At 39.4% G+C, this 18179-nt stretch overlaps 1 long non-coding RNA gene across 1 annotated transcript in view; it reads left to right on the forward strand.

The window, feature by feature from the left end:
• LOC309626206 overlaps positions 1-18179 on the forward strand; it is a 1050100-nt gene that overhangs the window by 111156 nt on the left and 920765 nt on the right. Inside the window, exon 2 of the long non-coding RNA XR_014243021.1 lies at positions 11124-11240. This is a non-coding gene — a long non-coding RNA (uncharacterized lncRNA). The remainder of the gene's footprint in view (positions 1-11123; positions 11241-18179) is intronic.

Raw genomic sequence — 18179 nt, forward strand, 5'->3', positions numbered from 1 at the left:
AGGGAACTCTACTTAATGCCCTGTGGTGACCTAAATGGGAAGAAAATCCAAAAAGGAGAGGATATATGTACATGTATAGCTGATTCATTTTGCTGTACAGTAGAAACTAACACAACATTGTAAAGCAACTATACTCCAATAAAAATTAATTAAAAAAAAAAAACACACCATGAGTATCACCTCACACCTGTTAAGATGACTATTATCAAAAGACAAGAAATAACGTGTTGGTGAGGATATGGAGGAAAGAAAACACTTGTGCACTATTGGTGGGAATGTAAAGTGGTTCAACAACTATGGAAAATAGTATGGATATTCCTAAAAAAATTAAAAGTGGAATTACCACAAGATCCAACAATTCCACTTCTGGATATATATCAGAAGAAAATGAAAACACTAATTAGAAAAGATATATGCACCCCCATGTTCACTGCAGCAGTATTTACAATAGCCAAGACATGAAAACAACCTAAGTGTACACCAATGGATGAATGGATAAAGAAACTGTGATATATATAGATATAGATATAGATATAGATATATGGAATGGAATATTATTCAGCCATTAAAAAGAATGGAAACTTGCCATTTGCAACGACTTGAATGGGCCTTGAAGGCATTATGCAAAGTGAAATAAGTCAGACAGAGAAAGACAAATACCATATGATCTCACTTATATATGGAAGCTTAAAAAAAAAAAAGAGTTCATTGCTACAGAGAACAGATTGGTGGTTGCCAGGAACAGGAGGCAGAGGTGTGGCAAAGTAGATAAAGAGCATCTAAAGTTACAAACTTCCAGTTAAAAAATAAATAATCATGGGGATGTAATGTACAACATGGTGACTATAGTTATTAATGTTATATTAATAATACTATAATCGCATATTTGAAAGTTGCTAAAAGAGTAGATCTTTAAAAAAAATTTGTAACTATGTATGGTGACAGATGTTAACTAGACTTACTGTGGCGATCATTTCCCAATGTAGACAAATATTGAATCATTATGTTGTATACCTGAAACTAAAATAATGTTATATGTCAATTATACCTCAAAAAAACAAACAAAAAAAAAAGCAGAAAAGAAAAGAGTACAACCATATGCAAAGTCCAGAGATCAGGATCCAATTAAGAATAGTAAGGTCAAGGACTTAATTTAGAGGTCAGGGAGGCTGTCTATAGTAACTAGCTGTCAGCGGCCAGAGGTCTGGGAGCCGATCAGTTGCCTGGAGCATAAGAAGAGGTCAGAGGAAACATGAGGTCCAAAATTCAGACCCAGAAAGCCTGAATTAGTGAGACCAATACCCAAAGAATTGACGTGATCTAAAGTCAGCAGTATTTTAACTTAAGCATTCTTGATGCTTTCTTCCTACTTTCTGTCAGGACAGGGGTAAGTCTCAAAAGGCAGACATAGACTAAGATCCATTCCTATAGTCTGTTTATTTGATCTGATTCATCATATCATTGGCCTCCTTCTCTAATATTCATTCCCCTAATATCTCTGTGGTAGCCTCACTGGGCTACTAGCTGATCTTTGAAAATGTCAAGCACTCCCAAGGGATTCAGATTTGCTGTTGCCTTCAAAAGCTCTCTCCCAGGCATTTGAAGCATTTGCTTTCCCATTTTGTTCAGAGGTCTGTTCCAATAACACCGTCTCAGCAAGGTCTTTCTTAACAACCCTATGTAAAATATCAATAGTACCATATATCACCTTCCATCCTTTAACTATTCTCATTTTCATTCATAGACCTTAACCCTATGATACTGCATTGCATCTTATTTTTTATTTGTAAACAGGATATAAGTACCATAATGGTAGAAAACTTGTTGTGTTTCCCATCTTATCACCAGAATCTAGAATAAAGCCTAACACACAATAGTTATTGAAAGAATAAATAAGTGAATGAACATTTTGAGTAGAAGCTACAGGTAGTTGGAGACTTAAATGAGAAGATGGAGTTACAGATAATTTTGTAAGCTCACTGATGAAGAGGATTCTGTCCTTGGGTATAACTAGGGTGACCATCTGTTAGAGTCTGAGCAGGACAGTCTTGTTATATAATTATTGTCCCAACAAATTACTGATAGGACTGTGTTTCTGTTTATGCTCATAATATTTTGATTTGGATGATAATTTAAGATCACCCTAAGGGGACATTTGTATGGGAAGGGAGCAAATAATGGGTGAATTTAGACAGTGCTAGTCTCACCTGTTTTAAATTACAAGCACCTGAGGGGAAGTTATATGATCATTTGTTTTGATTGGTTCTTTAGCCATTGAAATTGCATGTGCCTCTGTTGGACGCCAATCTCTAAGGTAATAGCTTTAATCTCAAATGCTTCAGGAGATAGCCAGGTAACAGGAGTGTGTGGAGTGGGCAGAGTGAAAGACAGTGGGGAGCCGTGAAGACTACGTGAAGCTAGATTTCCATGTCCCATAGAAAGAGGGAAGCTCCTCTGCAACCACAGCCAACTGTATTGTCATGTCAAAATACAGGCCCAATAGTGCAGTCCTTACACATTTAAAGAAAAAATATAAATCCAGGAGAGGAGACCATGATGGTGGGGTAGCAGGATGTGGAACTCACCTTCTCCAACAAACAAATCAAAAGTACATTTACATGTAGAACAATTCTCATTGAAAACTAACTGGAAACTAACAAAGATTCCTGTCCAACCAAGGTTGTAAGAAAGATCCACAGGGAATCGGGTAGAAAGGGAAGCAGGAGATCAGATTGGGGCCTGTGTCCCAGGGAGGGGACTCAGGAAAAGGGAGATTACATGGGTAGAAATTCTCCATGGGGTGTGAGTAGTTCGAGCCCCAGATTGGGCCCCCCTGCCCTGAGGTCCAATAGCAGGAAGATGAGTTGTCTTGGCTGGTTGGAAGGGTGGCGGGACCAAGAGGAGGGCTATGGGAAGCCTGGATTCTGTTCCAGAGGAGCATGTACACCCTTGCTTACTCCTGAAACACAGCAGAGATAGCAGATTGAAACTGCATGGATAGCAGACTAGTTTCCCACGACCACCCTAGCACACGCCCCACACTGAGCTGAGTGACTGCTCTGGCCTTGCTTGCTTTGTGACACAGCTCCACACTGAGACAAGGGCTCCTGCAGCCAAGAAGAAAGCTCAGGTGTGAGACACAAAAGCAGCTTAGACCCAAAGTGATGTATGAGCACGGTGGGGGGCAGGCACTTCTTGCACTTACCCAGGCGGTGCATCAGGAGCCGCCCCAAACTCTGTCTATGGCTGGACCACCATCGTCTGCATCCTGTCCTATGCCAAGAGCCCACACCAGTGCTTCCTGTGCTGCGGTGTGGCCCCACATTAGGGTGAGAGTGGCAGAGGCCAAAGGGAGAACCCAGCAGGCAGGGACAAAGGCAGATCAGACCCAAAGCTACATTTGAGCAGGGCCAGTACGGGTGCATACACAGGCAGTGAATCAGAAGCAGTCCCAATCTCTGTCTGTTGATGGACCATCACAGCACGTGCCCAGACCCACACTGAGTGCACACACCAGACCCTCTTGCCAGAGCACTTCTTCCCTCTGGGGTGAGGGTCCTGGTGCTGGGAGGTAGGAGAGCTTGAACCTGACCCGCAGGGCTTCTGCTCCAGCAACTTGGGACCTGCCCTCACCCCAGATAGGGTGATGACAGACACTGAGAAGAGGAGAAGCCCCAACTCACATCTGGCTCTGGCCCTAGACCCTCCATCTTCAGCCTCATCTCCTACCAGCGTGACAGCTGCCAGCGCACCCTGAGGAAAGACATGACTTGTGTTCATGTCGGATTCAGCTCTCCCATCAAAGTCACTGTTCTCACATAGACTCTATAGGGATGCTCCCACACAAGGACACCACTTCAAGACTGCAATAGGCAACTATTTCAGCTAATTTCACAGAGACAGTGAAAGTTAAGCAAAATGAGAAGACAGGGGAATTTGTTTCAATTGAAAGAGCAAGAGAAAACTGCTTAAAAACAACTAATGAAACAAACAATTTACCAAATCAAGAGTTCAAAGCATTATTAATAAGAATGCTAACTAAATTAGAGAAAACAATGTATAAACACATGTGTCCTAGCCACAGCAATAAAATAAAGAAAAAGAAAAGGCATCCATATTGGAAGAGAATAAGTAAAACTGGCACTATTTGCACATGGTATGATACTATACATAGAAAACCCTAAAATCTTTACCAAAAAACTATTAGAACTAATAAATGAATTCATTAAAGTTGCAGGATGTATTAATATACATATTACCCAGCTATAAAAAAGACTGCCATTTGCAACAATGTGGATGGACCTAGGGAATATTATGCTTAGTGAAGTAAGACAGAGAATGGCAAATAAACACTGTATGTTATCATATATGTGGAATCTAAAAATTAAAACAAATTAATATAACAACTTATTCTGGCAAACTTGGTGACAGCTACATGCAATCTACAGAAATAGCAATAATAGGCAGACTGATTCTAGCATGTGATTGGGGGCATTATTATTGGCTTGATAGCCGATTAGCCTGATCTGGCCCATCCAGAGATTCTGAGAGCTATTTAATATCAATTAATAAGTTCCCCTTCAGCTTAAGATAGTCAATTTCTATAGTTTTCAGTTAAAAAGCCTGATTAATACCACCCTTCCAAAATAGTGCCCTTCCGTTTATTCTTTATTTTTTCCATTTACTTTTTTTTTCATGGAAAAGAATTTTATTTTAAATATAGCAGTGTGTACATGTCAATCCCAAATTCACAGTCTATCCCTTCCCCCTACCCTTCCCCCCTTGGTAACCGTAAGTCTGTTCTCTAAGTCTGTCTCTTTCTGCTTTGTAAATAAGTTCATTTGTATCATTTTTTTTTTTTTAGATTCCTCATACAAGTGATATCATATGATATGTGCCTTTCTCTGTTTGACTGACTTCACTTAGTATGATAATCTCCAGGTCCATCCATGTTGCTGCAAATGGCATTATTTCACTCTTTTTAATGGCGGAGAAATATTCCATTGTATATATATACCACATCTTCTTTACTCATTCATCTGTTGATGGACATTTAGGTTGCTTCCATGTCTTGGCTATTGTAAATAATGCTGCAATGAACATTGGGGTGCATATATCCTTTTGACATGTTTTTCTCCAGATATTAAGTATATAGCTGGAGAAAATCCATTTACTCTTTTAAATAACTAATATTTTTGAAAACTTGCTACAAATTTGCCATGGTGCTAAACATTTGAATTCCATTATTTCAATTAATTCCTTTGATTTAGGTGCAAAATTACTCTTAACTTCTCACTATATGGCCTCTCCAAGACCTATGCATGATTGACATGTATGTGCTCATGGTGTCTATGATGGTGGTTTACACTGAGTAGACACTCAATAGATATTAATGATGTACTAAAAATTTTCATAGAGATTTTGTCTTAGTCTTCTCAGGATGCCATAATGATACCATAACTGAATTTTATTTTCTCACATTTCTGGAGGCTGGAAGTCTGAGATCAGGGTGCCACTATGGTTGGGTTCTGATGTGAGCTCTTCTCCTTCCTTGCAGGTGGCTGCCTTCTTGTTTTATTCTCACAATGCAGAGAGAGAAAGCAAGCACTCTTTGATGTCTCTTCTTATAAGGGCACCAATCCCATAAGACCAGGGCCCCACCCTCATCACTGAGTTACCTCCCAAAGACCCCATCTCCAGATACCATCACATTGAAGGGCAGGGCTTCAATGTATTAATTTTGAGGGGACACAAACATTTAGTCCATAGAACTTTGAATAAATGGAAATTTTATGGTTTTTACCTTTGGGTAGAGGCAGTAGAAAGTTAACCTATGAGCTGAGACAGAAAATGGAATCCAATGGAAGGAACCTTCTCTTTGGAGAGGTGGTTTGGGAAAATGTGAAGACAATAATACAGTTACTTTGATGAAATAGCTGTAAAAGCTTGCAGATTAGTGGAGCTACAAAAGAAAAACAAATGATCTCAGTCTTATTTCTATTGCTCAAATTAATGAAGTAAACTTTGTATGAAAAGATTACCTGCAGAAATAATGCTATTATTTTTCATACCTCTCATTGTAAGTCTCCATTTATTTTGGGTTTGCTCACCAGATGCTCCTGTAGAAGGATCTGCAGATATATTAAGGGAAGCTTTTGAAACTTCCTTAGGGAGTATAAAAGGAAATGGAGGGAGAGTTAAACATCCATCCCTGTGCAATTTTTGCTGTTCATCCTACTTGCTTCTCCTGTGGCTTTTGGCTCTCTCTTCTACTTGAAGACTTGGATTAGATAATATCCTCTGACCTATTATTTAAATTCATTATTTAGTCTTATTCCCACCCCTGGCTTCAATCTAGGGAGCTAGAGAAGGACAATGAATAGAAATTGGGATTTGTTAACACCCGTGGTTCTGCATTAATGAGGCAAGATTCTGGAGCTTTGAACCATCACTGGCTCAAGAGGGGAGAACAGCAGTATCTCCTCACTGAGTGTGTTCTGGCAGCAGCTCAGCCAAGTCACAGTGTAGTTCTTCGAGCTACCCCATGACATGGATCACAGTGCAAGCTGGCAGAGAAACAGGCATTTCATAGACTTAAGCTGGAAAAAGTTTGAGCATTCCCTATTGTGGTGACGAGAATGGGGCTTACAGCAAACTTCATTTCAAATCCCAGCTAAGCCCCTAACAAATTGTGTACAATTCATTCACGGCCCTATGGCCCAGGTTTTCTTTAATAAATGGGGGAATAATTCTTTCCTTCCTTATAGGGATGTTGTGAAGATTAGATGTGATAATGCACTATGGAACATACTGTGAAATAGGTGCTCAAAACATATGACTTGAGTAGATTAATGAATGGACATGTGTAGTGTGTTTAGTATTCTACCTTGTACTTTTGCTCAACAAATGGGAGCATTTGCAGGACAGAGCTGGGGAAGGATCCCATCTCCTAGCTTTATCTTTGTAGTTAACATCCTCAAATGGAGGAAAAATTCATTCATCTGCTTCCTCAGATTCTAGCATGCCCAATGAAGCCCCTAAGTGTTATAAGAGACAGCATGTGAGCAAGCTCCCTTCTCTTTCCTGTATTCCATGTCACCAGAGTAGTAGGTGGAGCTAATCTCTCCATGTCTCTATTCTGTGTGTCAGGAAAAACAAAAGTATGTTGGCTCTGAAGCAGATCTAGGGCTCTTCTTTTTAGTTTGTTCCTTCTGTGCAACTGGAATAAGATAGGATATGGATTTCAGCCAGTGGGTGAGAAGGAGGTCTCTGGGACCCTATCCTAGGCCACATGTTCCTCTCCAGCTTTCCTTAGATTCTTAAGTACTAGATATATCTGGAATATTGTGAACCCTCTTTCTCTTGCCATCAAGTTGAATTGCCACCATTAGCTTGGATCATATAAAACTGCTGATAATCAAACATTTTTGATCAACAAAAGCAGTGATTTCATAAAGTTTAATAAAAATAGATAAAATGAGTTACCTCAAACAAACTCCTAAAGCATGATGCATATTTACTGAACAGATTTTTTTCAGAAGACAGAGGGAGGTAATTTTCAGAGCGACATGACATTCCCTGATAAACCCTTTTAGCCCCCTCCCCCAATCCCATTCTCTAAGGCTGTTCTCACATCTCTCATCCCTTCATCTCCTTCTTTCTCTGCCTCTCTCTACCATCACTTTTCCAGGCCCCCTAACCTCCATCTTTTAACCCTTATCTCCCTCCCATCCTGGGATTAGGCAATTTTTTTTTCAGGTAGAACAATTTGGCCTTTTAAGCTTCCTAATTTCTCCTCCTCATCTCTCACCCCACTCAACACAATAAAGTCCAATAATTACAAAAACAAAGAATTACAAAACCAAAGAGGAGGGTGATAGGATTATAAACACTTATAATTTAATATATTTCCCTGACACATAAGAAGATTTCAGATGGAATTATAAGCATCTTCCTATTTGTAAGAAACATATTTAGCTAGAGGGGAAACAACAAACCTTTTTATTTTCAAAGTGTGAAAATCGCTGCCTCTCTGTTGCACTTTGTGTCATGAAACTTTATTAGCACAGTGAGAGAAGATGGCTGTGGGGTTCCTGAAAAATGACAAACTGTCATTTTTTATGTGTAACGATTGTGGGTAATTAAAAATCTAACAATTATAGAAAGAAAAATATATTTGCACATGTAAATGTGTACAACACACCCACCCATATGTATGCATATATTCACGTAACCTCCTTGTTACAGGCTGAATTGTGCACCTCCCCGCCCCTCCGCCCCATTCCAATTCATATGTTGAAGCCCTGACTCTCAATATGACTCTATTTGGAGATAAGGAGGTAATAAAGGTTAAGTGAGCTCACAACGGTGGGGCCTTAATCTGACAGGACTGGTGTCCTTATAAGAAGAGGAAGAAACAATGGGATGAGAACACACAGAAAAAGGCCATCTGTAAGCCGAGAAGGTATCTCTTGCCAGAAACCAACCCTGATGGCATCTTAATTTTGGACTTTTAGCCTCTAGCACTGTGAGAAAATGAATTTCTGTTGCTTAAGCTACCCAGTCTTTAGAATTTTGTTATGGCAGCCCTAGCAGACTAATGCACTCGCAAGTCCCAAAACATCAATGGTGGCCACACATTGCAGATTTGCATGTATGGCAGCAGGGAAGACCGGGGGTCTATCAATTAAAGCCTCCAGCAACATGGGAAAGTCATTGTACCTGTCTCATTTTAGGAGCATGTGGTCAAAAACATAGTCTCAAGTCAGGTTTTACAGGTATATGATGCTGGTGCTTGTACTCTTGAAATACTGCCGTGTGGGAGGGGGAGAGGTGAGAAGTGGCTGTAACATTTCAGCTAGTACTTTTTTTTATTATTATTATTATTTATATATATATATATATATATTTTTTTTTTTTTTTTTTGCTGTGTTGGGTCTTCGTTTCTATGCGAGGGCTTTCTCTAGTTGTGGCAAGCGGGGGCCACTCTTCATCGTGGTGCGTGGGCCTCTCACTATCGCGGCCTCTCTTGTTGCGGAGCAGAGGCTCCAGACGCGCAGGCTCAGTAGTTGTGGATCACAGGCCTAGTCGCTCCGCAGCATGTGGGATCTTCCCAGACCAGGGCTCGAACCCGTGTCCCCTGCATTGGCAGGCAGATTCTCAACCACTGCGCCACCAGGGAAGCCTTCAGCTAGTACTTTTAAGGCGAACTGCATTGCAGCCTGGAAGGTTGATCTGGACTTTAAAACTATCCTTATACCTGTCCTGCCCTACCCACTGGATTTATTTGGAGTACCCATGATTCCTCCTCCAGCCCCTATTTGGTAGAATCCTTGCCACTAAATGACTTTGACTCTGGGTCTCTTCTCAGCTCTTGAAGCTTTCCCTCCTTCTACCTGGCCATCTATGTTCGGCTTTGTCCCCTTTCTACTGGCCTGGCCTCTCGGCCAGGTCCGCATGTTTGCATGCTGTTCTCCAGGCAACCCCCTGGATTCCACTCTGCTTTGCCTCTCTGCAGCTGGTGTGATGTGTGATCTGGAGGCAAAGCTTTGGGTCCAGTGAATTCTTGGGACATCAGAAGTCCCAAAGGAGTAAAAGGATTCCAGGATCAGACATTCTGTATAAGGTCATCACCCACTTTCTCTGTGGTCTGGGGGAAGGGAGAGGAATCTGTTAATTAACACTGAGCAGGAGGGCTTAAAGAAAAAAGTAGGAGTTCCCAGGATGTCAGTTTCAAGTACAGAAATTTGCCTACCATCTTTCTCTTGAGGCACTGCCCTATTGGTCTTCCAAGGGATATTGTCATTTCAAGCACAAGATCCAACTAACCTCTTCTACCCTCTTCCCTTTCTGCCCACTTCTTGATCTGGGTAGGATTTAACATCAGGAGAACTGAGGACTCAGAAAGGCATCACTTCTTGATGACTTTTTGGGTTGGTCTTATGGTCTAACCAACTATTTACTCATTCAACGAATATTTGTTGAGCATCTACAATGCACCAGACATTGTTTTATTTAGGCACTTAATTTATATCACAGTGAGGTGTAAAATGTTTATCAGGGAAAGAAAGTTCCCTGGGTAACCTGGGGAAGGAGGTGATTTGCAATTTAAAATTGAGTGGTCAAGGAATTCCCTGGCAGTCCAGTGGTTAGGACGCAGTGCTGTCACTGCTGTGGCTCAGGTTTAATCCCTGGTCAGGGAACTAAGATCCTGCAAGCCACAAAGAGCAGCCAAAAAAAAAAAAAAAAAATTGAGTGGTCAAGGTGGGTCTCTTTTGAAGGTGGCATTTGGGCAAAAGTTTGAAGTAGAGAAGGGAGTTAGTTGACCACATGTGTATCTTGAGGAAGAGCAATTCTGGGCAGAGGAAACATTAGTGCAAATGTTGAGGCAGGAGTGTGTCTGGTGTGTGAAAGACCACCAATAAGACTACTGTAGCTGGAGTGAAGTGAACAAAGTGGGGAGTAGGAGAAGAGAACAGAGAAGTGAGAGGGTAGTAGGGAGGGCAGTGAGCCAGATCATGGAAGGCTGTGCATGTACACCGTCATCACATATTGGACAGATTGACCTTTGTTTTCATGCAACCTCCTCCAAATTCTTAATGTGTGGTTCCTGAACCAGTGCATTGGAATCACCTGAGAGCTATTTAGAAATGCAGAATCTCAAGCCCCATCCTGGCCCTACAAATCAGATAATGAGCTTTAACTAGATTCTGTGGTGGTTGATACGTACATTAACATTTGAGAAACTTCAGTAGAAGTCTCTTCTATCATTGTAGTGACAACAATCATATCTACACTTTAAAATTTTGTAAAGGTGCCACTTTTGGAGGATATGCTCCAGGGACCCATCCATATGCTCCTGCCCTGGCTACCCCACAGTTTACAGGGTATAGTTTGCACATCGGTGGTGGAGATTTGTATTCCTTCTTCCTTGATGTGCATTTGTGGCAGGGAGGCATGCCCCCAGCCAGGGAAAGTATTTTCTGGTCTTCTTTGCACCTAGATGTGACCTATTCACTTGTTCTCAACAATGAAACGCGAGCGGAAATGATGTGTGCTACTCTCGAACCAAGGATTTTAAGATGATAATAGGGGATTCTCTACTCTTTTTCTCCATCCATCAGAACTATACAGAGAACTCTGAAGCCATAGTTGGATGGAAGAGATTCAGGATGGAAGGTGTCTGGCTGCCTCAGTCGTCATGTGGGAAGAAGCCGGTCACTGCTACACTGAGCTGTTACGTGAGTGAAAAATAAATGTTTATTATGTTAGGTCACTGAAAATTAGAAGTTTGTTTGCTAGAGTGGCTAGAATTATCCTAACTCAAAGATTCTCCAACTTTAGGGTGCATCAGAATCATCTGGAGGGCTGAATAAAGCACTCATTGTTTGACTCCAGAGTTTCAGATTCTGTAGGTCTGGGGTGGGACCCCCCCAGATTTTCACTTCTAACAAACTTCCTAGTGATGCTGATGTTGCTGGTGTGAAACACTTTGAAAACCACTGCTCTGGCTAATAAAATAGCCATGGGAGAGTGGGGAAGCTCATGACCTCAAAGGGTATATCACCAAATAAAAATGTGAAATTAAAAGTAAAACAACTTAGGCCTACCGGGGACCATTTAGTGCTGCTGTATCGGTTGATTTTACCTAGTGTCGCACTGTACCATATTCAGGTCAAAAATGGATATAGAAGGGAGAACTGAAATTCATTAAGCTTAATTTTGAAGGGATGATTTAACTGATACTGGCATCCCTGATTTTCTAATTTTCCCAACTTTCATTCTGCTCTTCCAGTCGCTGAAGAGAAGCAAGCACTTGATTTATGACCCTCGTAGAGCTCTTAGCCCAGGTAGTCTTGTTTGCATTTGTGGGAATACTACTGAGCTTTGGGTGACAGGTCCTTGGGTCCCCTGCCTCTCACAGAAGGTGAGGGACATGCAGCTCTTTTCCTGGTTCCACCTTTAAAAAACCATTCCAAAATTTCACTGTCACTTAGTGTTATAATGTAAGTTTAAAGGAATTTGCCTGTCTCCGTTGGAGTATTCTGGGCTAGGCTGAAATGAATTAACTTCTTCACGTAGGAAAACTTGCTTCACTTTTGGAAGGAGTTACTGTAGGTCTTTCCAAATTGTACTGAGAACTTTTAAGGTGCCTCATATAAATTAAGCCTTGGAATTCTTCAGAGAAACTTGTGATTTGATAGCTCCTCTCATCCAAAGTACTATTATTAAATTACCACCCTGGATTGCTTCACTGACAGCTCTCATTCTTAAAATAGAGATCAGCTATATCCCTAGACATTAACCTCAAAAAGCTGAATCTCAAATTCTAGTTTCCAAATGGTCGCTGGTTTCTAACTACTACTTTTCTATTATACTTTCTAAGTTCACTTGATTTAGAAGACATGGCATGTTTCTTCTCCAAATGTCTTTTGTGCTCAGTACCTATACATAATGAGTACCATTTTCATTTGCCTCTCTGTTGTTAATTGGTGCCTGGGCCCCCTTTTCTTTCCTAGGTGTTTTGCATCTCTAAATCTCACTTCCAACCATATTGATGTCAGGGCAGGTTTGTAATGGGCTTGCTTTGACAATGCAAATGCCTTCAGGTATAACCTGGCTGGGTCCCACCTTCGGAAATGCAAATAGGCTAGATATCTTCCTTCCCCTCCCGCTTTCCTTGTTCCCTCCCTCCCGTGTTCAATCATTTATTTACCACCTACTTCTATGCCAGGCTCTGCTAATTCTTGAGCGAACAAGGTGGACAAAATTATGAACCTTATACTCTAGGGGAATATAGGAGACAATAAAAAATTGAGCAGAGAAAAATGTTCAAATAGCATTAAATGTTCTGAAGAAAATAAAGCAGGGTACAGTGACAGCCATGTACTGGTCTAGAGTGTTCTGGTTGATAGAGAATGGTTAAGGAAGTCTTACTTGAAGAGGTGGTATGTAAGCTGACCACTGGATGATAAGTGAGTCACAGGAAGAGCTGAGTAAAATGTGTTCCAGGCAGAAAGAAAGGTAAGTGTGAAGGGTATGTGTTGGGAACCATTTTAATGTACCTGGGGAACAACAAGGCGATCATTGTGGTTGGAATCTAGTCAACAAGCAGTGGGAGGGGCATTGTCTGATGAGATTGGATCTGGCAGAGGTCAGATCACATGGACCTTAATTAGTGAATTCCTTTAAATCATAATTTCAGTCAAAATCTTGGTAGTTGAAAGGACTGAATTTTTTCATTATTTTTATTTGTGCAACCTGCTTAATTAGCTGCTTCATTTCCTAAATGGTGCTCTGTCTTAATTAGTGGGTGTTTTGAGAGAAAAAGCCTGCTTTAAATTCTGGTACCAGCATTCTTAAGTACTCCTGTTTCCCTCTCCTTTCTGTTTTGGGGACCAGGGGGGAGGACACACCATTCAACCCAGCACGTTGAATGGTGCTGCACTGGACAGCCACTCAAAGTTATCTTGGTTGGAGTGATGAAGATTGGTTGAAGGAAGCTGACAGGGCCATTCTGGGAATAGCAAATGAGTAAAGATTTCCTAAGGAGAAATTTCTAGTTGTCAAATGCAAAATATTTTTAATTTTTCTGTGATTCTAACAAATGTTTCCATTGAAAATGAAATATTTCTTTTCCAAATTGACTCAAGTTAATTTGAAAATAAAATGTGAACTTCCTAATGAAATAGGGGAGATTGAAAAGAGCGTAGGATTTAGAATCAGAAGACTTTGCTGTGTCACTTCTTAGCAAGTCCTTTAGCTCTGTAATGATGGGTACCTTTGTTTCTGTGTGCAGTTAAGCTTGGGGGTTAAGGCAGATGGCTAAACTCTTGGTTCTTTCATTTACTAACTGTGTCATCTGAGTAAAGAAACAAAACCTCTCAGTGACCCTGGTTTCTTACCTATAAAATGGTGAGATGTTATTGAAAGGATTAAATTATGTAATTCAAGAAATGCACAGGGCACAATATCTAGCTCACGGTAAATGTTATTATTGCCATTATTGATACTTTATGTACTATACTAAGCACTTAATTTTAATTATTCTCTAACTAAAAATTTATCAGAGTAATTAATTTACATAGTTTAAAAAGTCAAAATACAATAGGACATTTGACAACAACAAAAATCTCTTGCTCACAACCCACGGCACTCCATTCCACTCCTTAGAAGCAACTCCTTTCAACTTTTTAAGTTGTTCCTTCTGATTTTTATTATCATATTTTTTTATTTGTACACTTAATTATTATCTGTAGACTTTTACATTGGTGAGTCTACTTTCCCCCCTGTCCTCTCTTCCCCCAGCACTTCCTCTCCATCCAATATGGGTATATCCCAACATAGTTATATCAATATCATTACTATACAGAGATCATTTCCTGCTCAAATAGTGTATTCTGATTACGCTTCTTTTTTCCAAACAACTTTATTTTTTTCCCCTGAAGCTGTTAAGCGTCTTTTTCTCTTTGGTGCATCTCTCTCTCTACATTGGTGTGCTTAGTTTTCTATTTCCATAACTATCATTAATTTTTCACAAATTCCTTATTAGAATTGTAAAACCCCATGGAATTATGTTTCCTATAAGATCAAACAAATGAGCTAACCTATCAGGTTTTGTTTTTTCTTTGGAATATACTTCTGGAATTTTCTGTACTCTTTAACACTAGACTAGTTGTTAGCTTGACCTGGTATACATGCAATCTCTCAGGACCTCCATTTTTTGGTTTTCTGGGTTCAGTGTCTTCCTCTTTGGTTTGATTAAGCATTTCCTGCTGTAACTTCCTGAGAAAGTGTACATGGGATGCAGTTAGAGATGTTGACCATCCAAAAATGTCTTTGTTCGATCCTCACACATTGTTGATCTCCTGGTCAGGTAGAGAATTCTCAGTTGGAAATAATTATTCTCAGAATAGTTTTATATATTTATTACATGTTTCATAATACACACACAAACATACATTCTTAAACTCACATACCCATGCACATACTTTTACCTCAATGTTTCAATGTGATGAAACCACATGTGCTTTTTGCTGTGTGAGCTTTTTGTGTGATCTCTTCCTTTTTGCTTGGATATCTGGCTCATTCACCTACCAATTTTGAAGTTGTTTGTTTGCTTGTTTTTGTTTTCCCATTGTCTTCTAACTCTGATGTTGCTCTTGTGGAACCATACTGACACATTTAAAACATTCTACTTCCTTGTATATTGTCTGTGATTTATACTCTGAATCTTTTAGAATCTTCTTTTGATTCCTGGTGTTCTGAAATTCATTGACAGTGTGGCTTGATATGGTTTTTGTTTTGTTCATATGCCAAGCACTTGGTGAGCCCCTTTAATCTGGAAATGCATGTTCTCTAATTCTAGGAATATTTCCTGTAACTGTTCTTTGATAATTTCCTCCCATCTATTTTCTAAATTTTTCCAGTTTTTTTCTTCCTGAAGCTCCTATAAACTAGTAGTGGGACATCTTAGGTTTTGTTGTTATTTATTTATTTATTTTTAACTCTCCCTAACTTTCTATTTTTTTTCTCCCCATCCCTTTTTGGGAGAAATCCTGAAATTTATCATTCGATCTTTCCATTGAATTTTAGTATTTTCTTATTCTCTATTCAATAAAAGCATTCCTTTTTATATGGAATTAATGGCTTTTCACTTCTCCGAGGCTACTAAAATATTTTTAAAATATTTTTATCTGTTTCCTTTATTGTCCATACTTTTTACAATCTCTGTTTTCATTTTTTTTCTTTGTCTTTATTTTTCACATTGGAGGTTTCACTCAAATAGCTGTTAATCTTGGTTCTACTTTTTCATTTAAGAGTAAGGTACTGTAAAGTTCAAAAGATTGTGACTACCCAATATTGGTAAGGATATGGGGGAACAGGAAGTTTCTTGGACTATTTTGGGGAAGGTAAATTGGTACAAAATAACTAGGAAAAAATAGCTTCCGTATAAAGTTGAAAATATGGATACCTATGACCCAGTGCTTTCACCTTTAGGTAAAAACCCAAAAGAGATGCTTGTACATGTGCATAAAGAGATACATGCAAGAATGTCCAAAAGCATCAGTATTCATAATACATAGAAAATAGAAACAAATGAAATGTATGTCAATAGTAGAACTGATAAAAATGTGTTCTTATAATGGAATGTTATACAACATTGAAAAAATTGTACTATAGTTATCTACAACGACATGAAAAATGGACTATAGTTAACTAGCAAGATAGATAATGGACTGTAGTTGTCTGCAACAAAAAGGATAAATCTCACAAATATAATGTTGAAAACAATATATGATGGCAGTAGAGTAGATATATTAAATTGTGGTATTGTCATCCAAGAATATTATACAGCAGTATAAAACAAACTCTAGATGCTTCCAAACTCATAAGTTAATCTCCTAAGCATAATGTTGGGGAAAAGAGGCCAGACAAAAAAGAATATATGTGTTAAATATATCCATTTAGGTAAGGTCCCAAAACAGGCAAAACTAAACTGTGGTGTTAGAATACAGAATAGTAGTTATCTTTGGGAGGCAGCAGGAATTGTCCTTGGCCATGGAGGGTTGAGGGTGGTGGTTTCTGAGTTGCTGGAAGTGTTTTATTTCTTGACTTGTCTAGTGGCTACGTTAGGTGTTCACTATGTGATATTTTATTGAGTATATTAACTTATGTTTTAGGCACGGTTCTGTATGTGTGTTGTATTTTACAATAAAAATCATTTTTAAAAGAATGAAGAACTAAAAAAGACAGAAATTCTATGGCCATGGTCAAAGCTGGACAACTTGTAGCCTTCAGTAAAGATCTAATGGGCATGGATATATAAGTTTCCTAAGGGGACCCTACATTTTAATATTTATTAACCTTTTTTTCCCTTCTTGGATCTATTCAACTATTCCAGAGAACAGTGTAAAAATTACAGGCCTGAGGCAGTATTTGCCTGGCTGCCAGCATTCCTAAAGCAGAATATAGAAAAGTGGTGGGGGTTGTGTCATTTGGTATGCCAATTTTAACTCAATCTGACTGTTTTCAGTAAGGTGTCTCCCCTCCCCCAATCCTCCCTGTGTTTAGAATGTTCATGGTTCATTTTCTCCAACAAATAAGTCCTGTTTGTGCACCAGAGAATGCCTGGGAATATAACTACTTCTAATATATATTTTCAAATAAATATCTTGTTTCAACACTTTGCTTCTTGTCCCTCTTTGGGAGAATGAGTTACCACCATTTCCAGAGCTTTCCTGGTATTCAGTGTTTGAAATGCCTCATTTCTTGTTTGTATCTATTTCCCCACCCCAGACCCCATGTGCACTTGACATTCAGATTTCTTAGATCTTCTATTCTTCTGTCCATAGTTTCATCTTCTAGAGCTCTGACGTTTGTTTCCATTTTTTTTCTTTGTGAGTTGAATTTATGAGTTGAATAGTGTCTTCTTAAAATTCCTATGTTGAAGTCGCAACCCAGTACCTCAGAATGTGACCTTATTTGGAGATAAGGTCTTTACAGAGGTAATCAAGTTAAAATGAGGTCATTAGGGTGGGCCCTAATCCAATATGATTAGTGTCCTCATAAAAAGGAGAAATGTGGACAAAGACACACACATAGAAGGAATGCAACGTGAAGAGACATAGGGAGAGGACAGCCATCTACAAGCCAAGGAGAGAAGGCTAGAACAGATCTTTCACTCACAGTCCTCAAGAGAAACTATCCTGATGACATCTTAATTTTGGGCTTCTAGCCTCCAGAACTGTGAGACAATAAATTTCTGCTGTTTAAGCCCCCAGTACTTTGTCTGGCACCCATAGCAAAGCTAATACAATGATAAATTATTTGTCATCATTATAGTAGCATTTTATTTTTTTTAATGTTTTTTAACATATTTATTGGAGTATAATTGCTTTACAATGGTGTGTTAGTTTCTGCTGTATAATAAAGTGAATCAGCTATACATAAACTTATATCCCCATATCTCCTCCCTCTTGCATCTCCCACCCACCCTCCGTATCCCACCCCTTTAGGTGGTCACAAAGCATGGAGCTGATCTCCCTGTGCTATGCAGCTGCTTCCCACTAGCTAGCTATTTTATATTTGGTAGTGTATATATGTCCATGCCACTCTCTCACTTTGTCCCAGCTTAACCTTCCCCCACTCCATGTCATCAAGTCCATTCTCTACATCTG

The sequence above is a fragment of the Balaenoptera borealis genome (genome assembly GCF_965194805.1).
Source record: "Balaenoptera borealis genome assembly, chromosome: 3".
Taxonomy (NCBI): Eukaryota; Metazoa; Chordata; class Mammalia; order Artiodactyla; family Balaenopteridae; genus Balaenoptera; species Balaenoptera borealis.